Raw genomic sequence first — 16,273 nt, forward strand, 5'->3', positions numbered from 1 at the left:
TGTTTCAGGACCCCTTCTCAAAATTGTGCTACCTGAGCGCAACAAAGTCTACGTGCAGCTTAACCAGTGGTCCTTAAAGGTTTTTTTCCAAATCAAAATTTGAAATGGAACTTTTGCACTGCAGCAAATGCCTAAACTCCTTGGGGCCTAAATTCGTTATCGCCCAAAAAATGGGGGCAAAATGGCCAGCGCGCTCCGATCGTGTGGCTGTTCATGTGGGAACATCTTCAAAACTTCTCACTAGGCTGCTACTAACACACTCCTTCTTTCTTCAAGGAGAAGCTGCATGCAGCCACAGGCGGAGGCCCATCATCCATACATGTCCTGTTCCCTGTGCAAATGACCATGTTGGACATTGTGGGCAGGAGGCGTGTCAGGAGCGTGACCTCCTGAGAGGTAGGAGGACAAGTCCTTCAGGGTTTTTGGCCATTTCACCCTTTTTCACTTCTCACTGAAATCTCATCCTCATACACTATTCATGATAAAGGACTGCTGCCTTCAGTAGGCACTCATCTGTCTCTGCTTACATCAGGAGAACAGCATGCCTGCTCCCCCAAGACACAGTCAACCAGTGCCCTTGTTGATGCCAGAGAGCCAGCTGGGCCTGACTGCCCAGGCTGCTGCTAAAATATTACAGTCTGCAGCCGGGCCCTCTATGGCCAGAGCTACTCACGATTACTCAACCACAGCCATCTCACAAGCCCTCAATGAACGTTCAGTAGCCTTTCACCTCCCTTGCTGTAGCTACTGGGGATGCATCTTGTAGGATCACTAGATTCGGTAAGCAAGCACACAAGACAGGCACTAGGGCTTTGTGCAAGGGTGGTTTTTAGTTCTCTATGTTCAGTATAAGCAATTGTCAAATGAAGAGTGAAAAAGTATCTTTACAAAGTAATCATTTTTTTCTCAGATTGTTGTTGGTCTTTATTCTTAGCCATGTAAGGGCATCAACCATGAATTTGGACTGTATGAGGACTGGATTAGATTGATGGAGGAACTGTTGGTGCATTGGGGAGCGGATGGAATGTTCATGAGAACCTCTCATCAATGAGATGCTGCCTGAGAGCTCTGACAGCTGGCATCTCTGCTGGGCCTTGCTCTTCCTCTGCAGCCTCAGCTTCCAGATCCTCTTCCTGTTCCTCAACTTCTTCCTGCTATGTGGCTCCAACTCTTGCCCTCTTTCAAAGGCAAAGTTGTGCAGCATATAGCACACAATGACAAATATCGACATTTGCTCTGGTCTATATTGAAGCCGCTTCCCGATGTGTCAAAGCATGAAAACCTTTGCCCGAGGAGCCTGATGGGCTGCTTTATGAGAGCTCTGGTTCTGGCATGACTCTCATTGCATTCAGGTTGCATGTCTATGCCCGGGTTCCTGACAGGAGTTATTAGTGGGACATATAAGAGATAGCCCTTGTCCCCAAGCAGGGGCTGGGGGGTGGGGGGTGGGGTGTGGTATTAAAGAAAGGTGCAGGATGAAGACATCATGACCACTGCTAGGATACCAGGCACAGATCTGCTTAATTCATTGCCTATGATCGCAGATGAGATGCACATTTAATTTATGGAATGGAATCCCTCCCTGTTGTAGTAAAGGGCTTAGTCTTGTATGGGAGCATGCAGGGGAACGTGGGTGCAGTTAATGACCCCCCTGCATCTGCAGGAATCCAGCAACTCTTGCAAAGTCTGCCACTCTCTCCTCCTGCATCACAGCCTGTATTGGGAAAGTGATGAATTACTGGTGCCAGCAAGCAGTGCAGCTGTGGCCTCCTTGATTACAGTGTGCAAGACATTACCAATGTCACCTGCTGGATGTTGGAAGGAGCTTGACGCATAAAGCTTCAGGGCCACCGTGACCTTCGCAGCCACAGGCAGTGCTGTGGATGCCCTGGTGCTGGGCTGCAATTCTTGGTTGAGCTCAGGCATTGCCTCCCTGGAGACCTGAAGCCACCTGATGCACTGCTCCTCTGTAAAGGTGAAGTTGGAAATCCGGTGCCTGTGCACCTTTAGTGTAAGGCCTCCTCCATGCCGCCTTCCTTCACCCTCTATTGGCAGACCGTGCAGCTTTCTGTTGCCTTCCTTGCTGCCACATCTGCTGCTCATGTCGGAGTCCCAATGGCAGACCAAACAGGATACCCATGTACCAATAATGTTAGGCAGACAATCGTTTGAAAGAGTGCAGGACCTCCAAAAAAAATCACTCTCCAAGTTCAGCTCAGCAAAACAGTGAATAATCAAAACACTCTCCAGCAGCCCATCAAGTCCAAACAGAGACTTGCCTTAATGGAGGTGAGTATCCCTTTAAATAGTGCCTCTGCAGCATGCTTCCCGACTATTAAGGCAATAATTTCCTGGCCAAGGTTAAGAACCAGAGAATCAGGCAAAGGACCTTATTCAGGTGCAGGACCCTCATGATAATACTATCGCCTAAAAAATGTCAGTATGAATTCAGCAGTCAATTGGGCGTGGTCCGTAACACTGCTAAATTCCACCAGTTGAGCACCTGAAAAATGGGCATAGCAATGTTGACCCCTTTGTATTGCCATTGTGTATATAATTTTTCCTACAGTGCATAGCAGATCAGTTCATGTATATTAAAATCAATGCACATTTCATACCTGAATAGCTTTATACATCTGCTAATGGGTTGAACGCGTGACCCCACGCTATTTCAAGGTGACGAGGTTACTTTGCTGCTTGATGAGATGAGCTGTCAGTGTTATTTTTGGTCAGGCGAGCACCCTTACTCTGGTAATAAGTCTGTGACGTTATCTGAGTAGTTTAGATTTAGCTTCCATTAAAATAGTTTCTGTTTCTTGCCAGAATGAGAGTGAGTGCAATTTCTGCAGAATTTACCAATTTGCATCTGGTTTTACTCCAGTAACGAAGTGAGAACTATAAACATTTTTTTAAAACTTCAGATATCATTGTTGCTGTTTCACATCAATGCTGTGGGTTGTCCACTTATAGGTTAAACAAGAAATAGTGGCACAGCAGAACAAAACAAATGATTATGTGTCCCGATAAAATGCCCCATGAGCACAGAGGCTTGACCTGTGGTAATGAAGTTATGAATAAAACTCTAATAGATGTGTTACTGGGTCCCTAACCTTACTTAAATGCATTTTAGTAGAATCACAGATGCTTTATCTTTGAACTTTCTTCCTAACTGATAATGAAAAAAGTTCTTTGATGTGTCAAAATTCTCTTGGCATCGAACCAAATAAAATTCAAACCTTTGAAAATGCCAATCAATAGGTGCACTTGTAGAATCATTGGGGGTTCTTTTAACTTTGGCGATAGTGTGAAACTTTTGCCAGGGCTGGCAAAAGCTCTTGACAGATGAAACGTCACTCGCTGACGTCACCAGTAACCGGCTTTCCCTTGATTGGCCTGCTAAGCCTTCCTGGTCCAGAGCTGGTCGAGGACGTCCTGCAAGGCCATCTGAAGTCTCCCGCATAGACACTCAGCAGCCTTCCACCAGCCCTGCTGCAGCTACTGGGCCAACACTTCATAGAAGCACTAGAGTAGGCAAAGGCACAGTAAAGACAGGCACTAAGGGATTGCACAAGGGTGAATAGTTAATATTTTTGGTGCAAATATGTGTTTACTGATTTTGATAAATGTATTAATTCATTTTGAATTCTTTTGTGATGTGTCTCATTTCAGCTTTGCACTGTGATATGGCCTGTGACAGGAATGGAATGATGGGGACGTGGTGAGGAATGGGAATCTGGGGTTTAATTCATTCAAACCGCAGTCTGATGAAGTGGTCACGGACCGCACTCCCGGAAGGCTGATTGAGTGGCTGCCTCCTCCCTTGCTCCTGTTCCTCCTCCTTCTCATCCTCCTTGTCTTCCTGTTCCTTTCCCTCCTCCTCCTCTGTCTCCTCTCCCTCTTCCTCCTCCTGATGTGGTCCCACAATCCCTGGTGGCAAGGACTGGGCCCTCATGATGGCCAATTTGTGGAGCATGCAGCACACCACGGAATGGGACACCCACTCAGCCGAGTACTGGAGGGCTCCGCCCGAGTGGTCAAGGCAGCGGAACCGTTGCTTCAGCAGGCCGATGGTCTGCTTGATGATGTTCCTGGTGGCAGTATGGCTCTCATTATATGAGTGCTGGGCAGGAGTGTTGGGGTTGTGGAGGGGAATCATGAGCCAGCTGGAGAGAAGATAGCCCTTGTCTCCGAGCAGCCTGCCACGAGCTTGACGTGGTGGCTGGAAGAGTGCTGACACACCGGGGTTTAATTCATTAGAACCGCAGTCTGATGAGGCGGTTGCGGACCACCCTTCCGGAAGGCCGATTGAGTGGCTGCCTCCTCCCTTGTTCCTGTTCCTCCTCCTCATCTTCCTCTTCTTCCTCGTCGCAGGATGGCGCAGGATCTGGTGGAAGATGAAGGCATCGTGGCTGCTGCCAGGATAGCGGGCATTGATGGTGAGGATTCACTGTGCGTGGTTGCACACCAACTGCACATTAAGTAAATGGTAGCCTTTGCGGTTATGGAAGATGTCAGGATTGTTATGCGGTGCCCACAAAGCCACGTGGGTGCAGTCAATGGTGCCCTGCACCATAGGGAATCCTGCAATCCTGGCAAAGCCACATGCACTCTTGTCCTGCTTCTCTCTGGTGATGGGGAAGGAAATGTAATCCCTTCTCCTACTGTAGAGAGCTTCTGTGACCTCCTGGATGCAGCGATGGATGGTGAACTGCGAGATGTCAGCTATGTCTCCTGTTGCAGACTGGAAAGATCCACTGGCGAAGAAATTCAGGGCAACGGTGACCTTGACTGTCACACTGATCTGAGGCTGGAGGTCTGGTTGCAGGAGGTGGCAGAGTTCTGTGACCACCTCCTTGGTGAAGCGGAGCCTTCTAATACACTGCTCCTCGCTTAATTGGAAGTAGGAGAAGTGCTCTCAGAATACCCTTGGAGGGTAAGGCCTCCTGTTGTGAGGCCTGATGGCCCTCCTCCTCCCTCTGGGCACATGTTCCAGTCCTTCTCTCTGTCTCCACTCTCTCCACCGTTGATCCTGGAGAGCGAGGACGACTGCCAGTATAGCCCCCATTAATGTTACCAAGTTTAGCAGTTTGAATCTTTGAAGAATAAATGTAGCTACTTTTTTGTTGCCAGAAGGCTCCTAATACAGAAGAATAACTGAATGAAACTGTTGCAGTGGGTGAAACTAAAAAAAAAACACTGAAACTGTACTAACCTGACAGCTGCGAGTGATTACTGATGATCCTGTTAAATAACGTCCCTGCAGCCAGCTTCCTGGTGCTACCGACCAGCTCTCCCTGTCGGTGTTTACTCCAGGTGGTGAGGTAAGTGGCGATAATCAATTTTGCAAATCGCATGCTCACTGACATCATGATCTCCCTGGCATTGACGTTCCCAGCGATACCTCTTACCGGCGGTGCAACGGGGGGGGGGGGGGGGGGGCGGGGGTGGAGAGCGGATTTGTTGTGCGGCACTGGATTTGCCTCGACCCGGCGATACTGGTGTAGCGCTCCATTACTGCCATCTACTGGCGCTAACGGGAGGAGCTAAAGGGACAAATTTTTCCCCCTTAGTGTTCTGGGAATTTTTCTGTTATGACAGATTTTTTATAGGCTCATAGCTAAGACACTCATGACATCTCCTGACAGAAGCAAGCCTGGTGAAGAGGAAATGGAAAACTGAGAGCAGTGTCCTTGTGGGAGGAGAAGTCTTTGGTACAGATGTTCTGGCTATGATTGGATAGGTACAAGTGGAACTAGTTGAGGGTTGTCTCATCCAACTGGAAAATTGAGGAGAGGCATTGGAGGAGAATGGTGTGGTCAAGCACGTCAATGGCCCCAGAGAGGCTGAATAGAATGAGGAGGGATAATGCACCACAATCTGAGAATGTATATAATCAGGGTTGTTTCAGTGCTGTAGCAGGGGCGGAAACCTGATTGGAGAGATTCAAATAGGGAATCCTGAGGCATTGGAATGCAAGAGATGCAAAGAATGAGGTGTAAGTTTGCATGAGGGCTTGGGATAACTAAAGAGTATGTGCAGAACAGGCGAAACTTTGCGGAAAGCACCTTTGGGCCATCCACACGGTACATGGTCTAGTTAGTACTGTTTCCTTGTCAGATTCCTTTGTGTGCTATCTTCTTCCCATCTGTTCCTAGGTCCTGCAGATAGCATGTGCAGCATTGAGCCTGCTACCATTAATGGTGTCCTGTGGGTGGGGGGGGCGCGGGGGGGGTGTTCTGAAATGCCAAATTTGGCAACCCTTCTTGCACCCACCTGCCTGTGCCCTTAGCCATCTCTGAAACATAGGAGCAGCTGCTGCACCTCTCATTCACTTGCCTAAAGGATTAGTTTTATGCAGCCACGTTGGGTTTCCTATCAGTGTGTTTATACCTGGCACGTCTCCTCGCCTCCAAAAATTGATTTTGAAGCTTGATAAAGCTGAAATAAATATATGCTCCATTTGCACGTACTCATCTTTAAGTGCATGGATCCCTTTAGTTCGGAATTGATGGGCCAGAAATTCCACTTACTTCGCTGGGCTGGTTCCCTGAACAAAGCTGCACAGGCAGCTATTGTAATAAATTGGAGAGCAAGTTTCAGAGCAGTCAGTGCGTATCTGCCCTGGGGGAGTTCGGGCTGTTAATGCAGCACAGGAACTTTCAATGTGCCGGGTGTGCAATGTTAGGCCTTTGGGTCTTTAATGATTAGAATGGAAGAGAAAAGGTCATAAAACAGACAAATGGGATTCTGGAATTTACATAGAAGTGCAAAGGAGTTTCTGGGCATAGAACTATACCAGTGTATTATCCATATAATTCCAGGAAACTCGGAGGAGCTGCTCTTTTGCATGGAGGCGGGGCTATGTGAATGAGTGGCAGAGGGTTTTCGGCAGATGTATCTCTGAAATGGTGTGAGCAATTGACGAAATTTGCTTGTAGAAATGTTTCAGTGTAAAACCAGCATTAAGCAGTTGCACATGAATTTCCTTGCAAAAATATGACGTGGGAACATCACCTCCAAGTTCCCCTCCAAGTCACACACCATCCTGATTTGGAAATATTTTGCCGTTCCTTCATCGTCGCTGGGTCAAAATTCTGGAACTCCCTCCCTAACAGCACTGTGGGAGTACCTTCACCGTAGAGTTATACAGCACAGAAAGAGGCCCTTCGGCCCATCGTGTCCATGCCGGCCATCAAGCCCTGTCTATTCTAATCCCATTTTCCAGCACTTGGTCCATAGCCTTGTATGCTATGGCATTTCAAGTGCTCATCTAAATACTTCTTGAATGTTGTGAGGGTTCCTGCCTCTACCACCCTTTCAGGCAGTGAGTTTCAGATTCCAACCACCCTCTGGGTGAAAAAGTTTTTCCTCAAATCCCCTCTAAACCTCCTACCCCTTAGCTTGAAACTATGTCCCCTGGTTATTGACCCCTCTACTAAGGGGAAAAGTTCCTTTCTATCTATCCTATCTATGCCCCTCATAATTTTGTACACCTCAATCAGGTACCCTCTCAGCCTTCTCTGCTCTAAGGAAAACAACCCCAGCCTGTCCAGTCTCTCTTCATAGCTGAAGCGTTCCAGCCAGGGAACATTCTGGTGAATCTCCCCTGCACCCTCTCCAATGCAATCACATCCTTCCTATAGTGTGGCGACCAGAACTGCACACAGTATTCCAGCTGTGGCCTAACTAGCGTTTTATACAGTTCCATCATAACCTCCCTGCTCTTATATTCTATGCCTTGGCTAATGAAGGCAAGTATCCCATATGCCTCTTTAACCATCTTATCTACCTGTCCTGCTGCCTTCAGGGATCTATGTACATGCACACCAAGGTCCCTCTGATCCTCTGTACTTCCTAGGGTCCTACCATTCATTGTGTATTCCCTTGCCTTGTTAGTCCTCCCAAAATGCATCACCTCACACTTTTCAGGGTTAAATTCCATTCGCCACTATTCTGACCATCTAACCAACCCATTTATATCGTCCTGTAGCCTGAAGCTTCCCTCCTCGCTCTTTACCACTCCATCAATTTTCGTGTCATCTGTGAACTTACTGATCATACCTCCTACATTCATATCTAAATCATTAATGTACACTACAAACAGCAAAGGACCCAGCACCGATCCCTGCAGTACACCACTGGACACAGGCTTCCAGTCACAAAAACAACCTTCGACCATCACCCTCAGCCTCCTGCCACTAAGCCAATTTTGGATCCAATGTGCCAAATTGCCCTGGATTACATGGGTTCTTATCTTCTTGACCAGCCTCCCGTGGGCTTCAGCGGCTCAAGAAGGTGGCTCACCATGACCTTCTCAAGGGCAAGTAGGGATGGGCAATAAATGCTGGATTTGCCAGCAAACCCCACATCCCATGAACTAATAAAACAAATCATAGGGGGAAATTTTAACATGGGTGAGCGGGTGGGAGTGGGTGCAGGTGAGGGGCGGTTAAGTGGGCAAAAATTCCACGTTGGGAAGCCGACTCCAACCTGCTGACTTCCGGGTTTTACTGAGGTGGGACAAGGGGCAGGCAGCCAACCAGCTCCCAGGAGACAGGTTGGCAGTTTAAATATGTTAATGAGGCCGGACAGGGTTCCCGGGTCTTGGGAAACTCGGTAGCTGCAGCGAGGTGAGGACAGCCTTGGCGAGCTCTCCTTATGGGCTCTCCTTCCTTCCTGCCCTCCAAGCTCACCTACCATCAGACCCACCCTTCCATATAAACTCCCTTGGGATTGGGGATCAGACCCCCTCAAGAGTCAAGGATTGGAACCTCCTTCAGGATTGGATTGGATCCTGACCCCTGCCCTCCCCGGGCTTGGAGATTGGGCCCCCCCTTTGGGATCGGGCACCGCCCCCCCCCGCCCTGGGGTCGGGAATCGAAAACCTTTGGGATCGGACACCCCACCACGGTTGGGGTTCGGACCTCCCTTGAGATCGGCCTCTCCCAGGGTCAGGGATCAGATCCCCCCTTGGGACCGGAACCCCCCCCACCCCCGACCACCGCCCCGGGGTCGGGGACCAGACTTATCTCTCCAACCGACTGGAAACCAAACCTGTCAATCAAGCTGACTTCTGGGCGGGGAACCTGTCTGGGCCAAGAATCGCATGCTGTGGAGTTAAACCTCCACAGCATGCGGGAAAACCCAAACTTCCAGGTTTCTCACACGCTACTGGCCCCTACTCCCAGTGCACCGGGAAGTGAAAACTCCCCCCATAGAATCATAGAATGATACAGCACAGAAGGAGGCCATTCGGCCCACTGTGCCTGTGCCTGCTCTTTGAAAGAGCTATCCAATTAGTCTCACTCCCCTGCTCTTTCCCCATAGCTCTGAAAATTTTTCCCTTCAAGTATTTATCCAATTTCCTTTTGAAAGTTACTATTGAATCTGCTTTCACCACCCTTTCAGGTAATGCATTCCAGATCATAACAACTCGCTGCGTAAAAAAAGGAAAAATATCCTCATGTCGCCTCCGGTTCTTTTGCCAATCACCTTAAATCCGTGTCCTTTGGCTACCGACCCCCTTTTGCCACTGGAAACAGTTTCTCCTTACTTAATCTATTAAAACCATTCATGATTTTGAACACTTCTACCAAATCTCCTCTTAACTTCTCTGCTCTAAGGAGAAAACCTCAGCTGCTCCAGTCTCTCCACATAACTGAAGTCCCTCATCCCTGGTACCACTCCAGTAAATCTCCTCTGCACCCTCTCCAAGGCCTTGACATCCTTCCTAAGGTGTGGTGCCTAGAATTAAACACAATACTCCAGCTGAGGCCTAACTGTAAGGGGTTTTAGATTGCAGAGGTTTCTCTCTCTAGAGGCCTCTCTCTCTTGCACAGTAAAACCTTGAGTGGTTTGACCCACTCGCCCCTTAGATTCTATACTCTGGACTTTGGGGCAGGAACTACAATGTAGAGAAAACTCTTGTAGACCAAGTTTGATGAAACAAAATGAAATTTTATTGCGTAAGGAAAAATAAATCAAATGCAAGCAGATAAGAGAGTACATGGGAGGGAAAAACACAAACAAATCATAACGACACAATACTAACTAAGGCAAATACAGGCATCTTATACTCTACAAAGATCATCATGAAATAAGAAAACACACGGAACATCGAGGGACAACAACTCATGTTAATTGTACCCTTAAATCCACCCCCTTATTAAACCTATCTAGATCTGATTGTGAAGGGCCAGAAACATGCTCACCAATCCAACTAGGAAGTGCCAGGTTTTGAAAGCAAGTCTGTGTTTTGATCCCTTCAGGCGCCCCGTCTCCTCGTGGGTCGTGGAACCCCTGTGAGCTGCGCCACACCGCTCTCCTGAGGTGGGGGTCGGGGCGGCTGGACACTGGCTGGTTCTGGCTGTCGGCGGGGTCGGGGATCGTTGGCTTGACCCCGGTCAGAGGAGCCTTGGGCTTGCTCCCATCGTTTCTTCAGTTTGTTTTTGTCTCTTCTCCCGAATTGGGAGAAGGCCTCTCGTCTTCGTCAATGGCCCGGGGTTTGTCGATGATCTCCCGATGTGTGACCCCGGGGCGGGTCGCCGGCTCGAGCGGTCTTCTTGATGGCAGCTTAGTCTTCTTCGTCTTCCTCTGGTGGTGGAGAGGAGTTTGCTGATCTTCTCCCGAAGCGACTCCTCTTCACCCACTGCCACTCGGTCGTGTGTCTCTGCAACTGTAGCTGTCTCCAACTGTCTCTGCAACTGTAACTGTTCAACTCCAACTGCTCCAATTATACCTTTTCTTCAGAGGCTTCCACTTCCCGCCCAAAATCAGGTTAGTCTTTGTTTAACTTTTGGCGGGCTGGAAGCACAGCGGGGTAGTTATTATATTTTAAAATGTTTTAGATGGCCGGTAAAGGCCCATCTCTGGTCTGGAATGACCTTCATTGTTTTTAATGTCCTGCTGATCTTGTTATCTAGTCCTTGGTGCTGTTCTCATGAATATGAAATTGTTCCCTTTTGTCTGGGTCAACATTTAGATGGCCTCTGTCTCCAGGCCGATCTTGACTGGATCTGCATCTAATCCATATGTATATGTGTGGGTCTGGTTTCATTCTCTCAGAAACGGCTTCCAGAACTTACTGTGGGTTGAATCCACAAAGCTGTCTGAGGATTCGCAGGAACCATTTTAAAATGTCCCAATAAGCTGGTCACATGATATGGTGGCCATTTTGTATGCCCCTTTTTCTGGGCTTCTTTTAAAACAGTCTTTAAAATCATGGCCTCTTCTGCCATTTGACCCTTTATAATGTAAAGTTTAATTTTGTGAATCCTACACTCCCCCCTGATGATACTGTAACTTGCTTGAAGTATCATAATTCTGGGTGAGCAAAATTTTCTGACTTTCCACAATCTAACCATCTCCAGTATTTATCCATCTATGACCCCACGACACATGCATTTCCCATTTCAGAAAAATCTAGTGAACATTAAGCATCTATAGATGGCAATACCTTGGAGTTAAAAATCTAACAACTTACTTCCAGACGTGGAGGGGGGCCTTATACCCTTACATCACCTAGTGTATACACATTACCTTCTAATAATAACAACACATCTACTTCAAATGCAATAAGAAAATAAAATACACACATGAAAAATTCAAAAATGCACATGAATACATATCAAAAATAATAGAGGAGGGAGGGAAAGTTTTATCTTTATACAAAGCAGCAAAATCTAAACAGGTGCCTCTTCTTCTACCCGCACATAATGCTCCCTCCATTCCCCTCTATTCTCATACTTTTGCGAATGATTGACCTTTTTACAGTGTACAAACAGTAAATAAACTACAATGACAACCTGGCACACTACAAGAATGTGGGAGGCTATCCTAATCCATGAATGGACTTCTATATTAGCGAACAGGTCCCACCACAGTGGGGTCACTATATCCAATATGTCTACCCCTATCTCTAAAGTCTTCTGCTCCAGTGTGTAGAAGTGTTTCTGTGAAACAACAACAGCTTTTAATATCTTGGTGAGGTGTTCAGGGAGAGGGGGAATGATATATCCAAAATGTGCAACGAATCTCTACAGATCGGTGAAATTCTCTTTCACAGTGATGTGAACAGTGGAAGGTTCAGGAATGGGGACAATTCGCTCTTGGGCCACTTGAACTTCTGCCCTGGGCTGTCACTAACCGTGCTGTCCATGCTGGTAGTGGGGCACTGCAGTGGTGACACAGTATGTCCCACTTCCTATATATGCCACCTGCGGGGGCACATGGCCTTGTGCCATTGCCTTCATGGTGCAATTTATAGGCTTTGCGCCAGCAGTTCTGAACCCACACTGTCGTTTTGAATGGGCATTCAGGTGCTGGGGACACAGGATGATGTGTGCTCCCTGGCTCCGGCACCCCAAGAGGTTGGTACCCGTCATTGCATGCTCCCATCGAATGACGTAAGGTGGGACCCCTGTGTAGCGAATGTGCGCACCTCCCTGAATGACTCCAATGTTCTCCACCCTGTATACCGGGGCGGGTTTGGCTGTTTTTCCCATCACCGGCTTTCTTACCACTATACCCATAATGGTGTGATTAGACGGTCCACAGTCCACTGGGACTGGGTAGGCCTCTGAGGCTAGTCTGAGCTGGCACGGACTTAATGCATTCTCAAAAGGGTGGAGGGCTGCGAGGTGCTTGTTGCTGATCCAGGAGGTGACTAAACCTTGTTTCAAATCCTCCAGGTTACTGCGGCCCTCGCCCAGTAACCACGCCCCATATAGCACACAAGATTCGTTCTGCGCAGCCTGATCGGACGCGTTCCCATCCTCCCTGATGAGAGCATTTACCGTTCTGGCGTGTTTCTCCAGCTCAGCTATTATCTCTTTTAAGTGTAGTGTCATGGCCTGGTCCTCATGTAACTCAGAACCCACTACCTTATTCTCGTCAGTCAGTATCTTTCTTAACTGTGTTTTCAAACTATTGATTTGGGTTTGCAGCTCCACGTCATCCAGTGTGTTGATGACGGAAGTTCCTGTATTAAAAGCTGTGAAAATATCATTTACTGCACCCGTTCTTTGTCTCCCTACTCTGTCCAAGACCTCATGTGGTGTGGTGTACAATTCGGCTCTGTCGACATCGGCAAAGTCGAATTTGTAAAACTGTTTAAACATGTTTGTTAACAGGACCTGGTATAATTGCTTCGTTTCCCTGGGGCACCACTCTGGCAATCGTACCTCGGTGAGGTTTAAAATCACCGAAGCCACCACGTAGTGTACACCTTGGTACAGCACCTGACCTGTGGGTACCAATACCAATCCGTTCCCGGGTCCCTTTGTTGTGGTGGGGCACCCTTGAGGGCTTTTGCTACCGGAACTGTGGGCAGGGGCTTGCGGGGTCGGGTGATGAGCTCAGTGGCATTTACTGGGATCTGAGAGTATGGGACTCCACACGCCCGTGTGCTGACGTCCCACCTCATTCCTTGTCCAGCATCCTGCCACTGTCTTTGGAAAAAGATGGAGACGCCTGTGGGGCAAGCGCGTTCTGAACCCCACATACAGATGTAGATCCCCTCATCTGGTTCCCACCATTTGTCCCAACAGACACTCAACCCCCCATGAGTTCCCGTAATCGTCCGATGGGTGTTGTTACCCAGTCTCTCCCACTCCACAGTGGAGTTCTTCATGGTGCTGCTCAACTTGCGCAGCCACCACCAGCGGTCCAAAGGTACATGTCCCAGACAGTTCAAGCAAATCTTCTTTCCCATGGTGACGCTGATCCTGGGTGCAATGATCCGCACCCTGGGGCACATCAGAGATGTTTCTCTGTACGCAAACCCCGTCTGGCTGGAGTATTCAGTAGAGTTCAACCCCAGCCAGCCTGGCCATCTTCCTTCATGGAAGTAGGCAGCAGTCCCTTCAGCGTCCCGTGGGCCGGTTCCATCAGCCGCGATGGGGCCTCTGTTGCCAGAGCACCCATATATGGTGGAGTCCTTAGTGCGGCCCCGATAGGCCCAGCTCCACCCGATCGTCACGAACGCGACGAGGATCCCTCTCATCTTTCTCCTGGTTCCTGCAACAAATCATACAATATAGCCAGGCTCCCGAGAGATTCTGGCTTAGGTGACGGCATGATCGGGTCTTTCGACATCGATCCAAAACTACACACATAGTGGGCAGATTTCAAACTACTTAAAACTCTAATCCCCTTAATATTTACACACCTTAAACTTAAACTTAAACTTAACTTATATACAGCGCCGCCCGTCCCCGGGCGTCTTGCCTAATCCCTGATTGGACTGCAGCTCACCGCTCCCTGTGGCGGGGCTGCAGTGACCTGTGGCTTAGGTTCCCTGCAGCCTTTTGCTGTTAATCGGGGACTGCGTTTTGTCAAGGATTTCTCAAGTCGGCGTTTACTGGGAGCGGGGGACTCGGGCCAAGGTTTTACTGGCTGAGGCGTTTGAGTCGACCTGTGAAAAGGTACTTTGGGCGTGGCTCCCTTAGCGAGTGGACCTTTGGGTGGGACCTTCACTCTCACAGTCCGTGGCTCTTCCACGACTGTGGGCTTCGGCTCCCTTCCCTCAGGCTCAGCCCCTTTGGGATTCGGGCAGGCTCCCTTGGCGAGTGGACCTTCGGGTGGGACTTTAGCTCTCACAGCCCGTGGCTCTTCCACGACTGTGGGCTTCGGCTCCCTCCCCTCAGGCTCCGCCCCTTCAGGATTTGGGTCTGTGGCAGACGACTCCTCCTCACCTGTCCCTACAGATGGAGGATCTCCGCCCCCAATTTCTACCTCCCCCATGCTCGAGTCGAGGGCGGGACCTCCGTCCTCCGACTCCACCTCCTCCAGAATCATGTTGAGGGCAGGACCTTGTTGTTCGGGCCCCTCCTCGTCCGAGTCCCAGGCCATCGGGGAAACCTCCCCCCAGGTGGGCGGGACAGCTTCTCCTTCCAAGCAGGCTACAACGCCAGCTTGTGTGGTCTGTGACTCATCGCGCACCTCAGGCTGAGGATCTTTACCCTCAGACCTGGCTTCAGTTGCTGATGCTCTTGCACCCAGTTTAAACAGTTTGCACTGATTGATGTGAAACCATTTAGTGCGCCGGGGCAACTTCACTGCGTGATGGTATGTTGCCTCCCTGGTGCAAGGGTCAAGGATGTCTCGGCGCGGGTGCAGAACATTCTGGAGGGGGAGGGGGAACAGCCAGTTGTCGTGATACATGTTGGTACCAACGACGTAGCTAAAAAAAGGGAAGAGGTCCTACAAGTAGAATTTCGGGAGTTAGGAGCCAAGCTAAAAAGTAGGACCTCGAAGGTAGTAATCTCTGGATTACTACCAGTGCCACGTGCTAGTAAGAGTACAGAGAACAGGATAGTTAGGCTAAATACGTGGCTTGAGCAGTGGTGTAAGAGGGAGGGTTTTAAATTTTTGAGGCATTGGAACCAGTTTTGTGGTAGGTGTGACCTATACAAAAGGGACGGTCTACACCTGTGCAGAGATGGAACTGATGTTCTCGGGGTAATTTTTGATAAAGCAGTTCGGGAGCATTTAAACTAGTATGGCAGGGGGCTAGAAACCTATGTAGTGAAATAGAGGAAAGTGAAAGGCAGACAGAAATAAATGATAAAAGGGTGAGGAACAAAAAACAAAGGGCCAAACTAATTCATAAAAAATGTGAGCATAAAAAAAGCCTGAGGGTTTTATACCTTAATGCGAGAAGCATCAGGAACAAGGTAGATGAATTAGCTGTGGAAATAGAGGTTAATAATTATGACCTAATTGGGATTACGGAAACATGGTTGCAGGGTGAGCAGGGCTGGGAGCTTAACATACAGGGGTATTCAGTATTTAGGAAGGATCGACAAAAAAGAAAGGGAGGAGGGGTAGCATTGCTAGTAAAAGAGGGGATAAATGCAATTGAAAGGAAGGATATTAACTCAGTTAATACAGAATCTATATGGGTGGAGCTAAGAAATAGCGAGGGGCGAAAAACATTAATAGGAGTGGTATATAGGCCTCCAAATAGTAAAATAGAGGTTAGGGAGGGCATCACGAGGGAAATTAGAGAAGCGTGCAATAAGAGCACAGCTGTCATCATAGGTGACTTTAACTTACATATAGATTGGACTAGCCTAATCAGTAAAAATAATGAGGAGGAGGAATTCCTTGAGTGTTTGAGGGATGGTTATCTGGATCAATATGTCGAGGAACCAACTCGGGAACAGGCTATATTGGACTGGGTACTGTGCAATGAGAAGGGACTAATCAGTAATCTTGTTGTACGGGGACCCTTGGGTCAGAGCGATCATAACATGATCGATTTCTCACTCGA

General features: G+C 48.5%; 1 protein-coding gene across 1 annotated transcript in view; it reads left to right on the forward strand.

Annotated features, from left to right (window-relative positions):
- LOC147115739 (uncharacterized) overlaps positions 1 to 16,273 on the forward strand; it is a 251,890-nt gene that overhangs the window by 29,034 nt on the left and 206,583 nt on the right. Inside the window, exon 2 of the mRNA XM_085990250.1 lies at positions 277 to 396. The gene's annotated coding sequence lies outside the window, so the exon portion shown is untranslated. The remainder of the gene's footprint in view (positions 1 to 276; positions 397 to 16,273) is intronic.

This window comes from Somniosus microcephalus, chromosome 6 (assembly GCF_052327205.1).
Source record: "Somniosus microcephalus isolate GS21.2 chromosome 6, FLI_Smic_1.0, whole genome shotgun sequence".
NCBI lineage: Eukaryota > Metazoa > Chordata > Chondrichthyes > Squaliformes > Somniosidae > Somniosus > Somniosus microcephalus.